Source organism: Gopherus evgoodei, unplaced genomic scaffold (assembly GCF_007399415.2).
Source record: "Gopherus evgoodei ecotype Sinaloan lineage unplaced genomic scaffold, rGopEvg1_v1.p scaffold_163_arrow_ctg1, whole genome shotgun sequence".
Taxonomy (NCBI): Eukaryota; Metazoa; Chordata; order Testudines; family Testudinidae; genus Gopherus; species Gopherus evgoodei.
Window position 1 is genome coordinate 64,025 of NW_022059826.1, and position 2,848 is coordinate 66,872.

Here is a 2,848-nt window from a genome sequence, read left to right on the forward strand (position 1 = left end):
ACTGAGTTGTCTGTGGTTCAGGGAAAAGAGAACAGTTCCTATTCAGCTCTCTGATAGAAGGCCTGTAGATGTAATCCTCCAAGAAGCAAGATGGAGAGCTGTAGGGAGTAGGAATGTTCTTGCAGGAGCCTCCTGCTGAGGGAAAAGAACTCACTTTATATATGACTCTCAGGCAGATGGCCTGCAGAGTGTAAACCTACAGGGACTAGTCAAGGAAGGAGCAGAGAGGTTCACTTTGACACTCAGGAAGAAGGCCTGTGGTGTGTAATTGTTCAGGAAGTAGCAGAAGGCCCAGGGTCATGAAGAAAAGGACATTTGATATATTGAACCTCTGTTATTTTGTAGGGAAAAAAACTGAAGCCCTTAAGAAAAGAAGACTGGAATCCTGTGGCTGAAGAATGTTCTTTGGTGCATTAGCTGGTGAGTTAGCTCACTGGTTTACAACAACTGCTGGTACTACTTAAAAATATTTTGCCACTTTACCTTTCACCATACTCCTAAAATATATGGATTTTTCTCACTCTGATCTGAAGTAGTGTTATGTTACTTATTATAGATGAAGCAATTATAGGATGAACGCTGCAGGAGCCTCTCTAGCTAGCTAAAATATTTTGGAATTCAAATCCAGCAATTTAAGAAGTGGTGAGGAATAAAGCTTCTAAAGGTAATTTCCTCTTTGGGCTATGTATGTTGATGATGATTCAACTGACCTGGAAAAGATCATAGCTGTATTATGCTTGAATAACTCCTGATATTTTAACTGTTTATTAAAATGCAACTTTTCATTTATACCATATAGTGCTTTTCATATGAGGAACTCAAAAGAGATTTACAAACAATAATTCAGTAATCCTCACAACCCCTGTGTAAGGTATAATAGGTAGAGTTACACATATTTTTCTGAGATGTGGTCTCCCAGAGCTTGGGCTCCAGCCTGAACCTGAATATCTACACTGCACTTTTACATCCCTGTAGCCTGAGCATCAGAAGCCTGAGTCAGGTGACACGGGCTAACCACAGGTGTTTAATTGCAGTGCAGACATACCCATAAATGTTAAGTGACTTCACCAACATGACACATTCAATCATGGCAGAACAGGGAATGTAAATGCAGCTGCTCTGAATCTTGCTTCTGTGTCTAACCATGACCTCTGCCTTCTCACAGAAGCTCTTGGCTTCTGGCTTAAGTTCTGGCACAAGTTCCAAAGCCTTCATACCATTTAAAGCATCACGAACACCCTCACCCTGATTTTATAGGGGACAGATTGCCTCTACCTTTGCTGACCATCTTATTGCGCTTTAATGTAATTGCTAATATGCTTTTTCAACATATCCCAACAAGTTAAAGGGGGGAAAAAAATCTTTGAACAATTCCAAAAATAGAACAACTTGGCCAATAACCATTGCAGCAGCTTCTCCAACAAGATCCAGTGAGCGGGCAGCACATGGGATGAAAGTATGATTTACCTGCTGAATTTGATTTTTGAGTACCTCAGTATGCTGCAGCCACATTATCACCTTTGTCATAGCTTAGTCCCCTGCAATCAGCCATATATAAACCATCTTTTTTCAGCTTCTCTAAAATAACCTCTGTAATATCCGCATCAAACAGAGGAGGATATCAATAAACTCTACAACTCCCTCAACAACCTTTGCTCTGTCTTTCAAAATCTCAACATACCTTAACATGTGAGACATTTGTTTCATTTGGGAGAGGTCTGGGGTGCAGTCAAACACAATAGAGAAGTATTTAGCTTTCCTAACCTTGTGGAAAATAGTCTGCTGTACTTTCCTTGTGATTCTACTGAGAAATTCATTTTGAATTCAGTTTGATAAGTACGTCACCTTTGTGGTACTAGGCTGAGTAACTTCCATATGATCTCCCAACACACTATCATACTTCACAAGCAAATCAAATAAACCAAAACATTACCATTACAAGGCTGTCCAATTTCTCAAAGCTAAATACTTCTAATTTAAGCACAGCAAAATATCCAAGAGAATGCAAAATACTGCACCACATGTCCTGCATCTGATAGCAAGTTTGTATACCTTTATCAGTTGTGAGACCTTTTCCAGCCATTCTGCTAGTTTCATCCAATTATTGCTTTTCCAGACAAATTCCTCATCTTTTTTTGTGAACCATAAAAGGAGGTTCACAAACTTTTTCCACTTTAGGAAGTGTGTGTGCTAACATGAACGTTCAAAGGAACATATGAAGGCAAACAAAACAGAACGGAGGCAAGAGTTGAACTGTACATCAACCAAGAATGCTGGCATAACTCCCCATAAAGAGTTTTGACAAAGATCCACAGTTTTAATACTCACCTTCCTTTGTGTTAATTAGGTTAAAAGACTTGTTTTAAAATTAACAGGAGACTTTTCTACCAAAAAACCCATGAACAGAATCCATCACTTGTGACCAAGTAGCCAAATCTGCCTTGTCAAAGTCAAAATTCTGCTCCTGCTTTCAATAAATGAACCGCTTTCAGCATCTATATCCATAACAGTTGCATTAGCAACCAACAGTCAATTATAGTACAGAATTAGAGACTCTGGCACTCAATAAGTTTGACAAACCCAAATTGACATCCTCGCTAGCTAAGGAAGACTCAGAAGTGTGAGTAACAGAACTGTCCATGGATAGTTCACCAGGAATGTGGTTGAACTTTGAATGTTTCAAGAAAATTTGTAGACCACTCACACTTTTCAGATTTTTTTCATGGGGCTGCTGCATCTTGTGCTTTTGAACAGCACTCGTCTGCTTGTAGGTAATGGAATGGCAGAACACATAACTAAACAAGTCATGTGATTAAACAATAATATAATACCATTTATTTAAATAGTT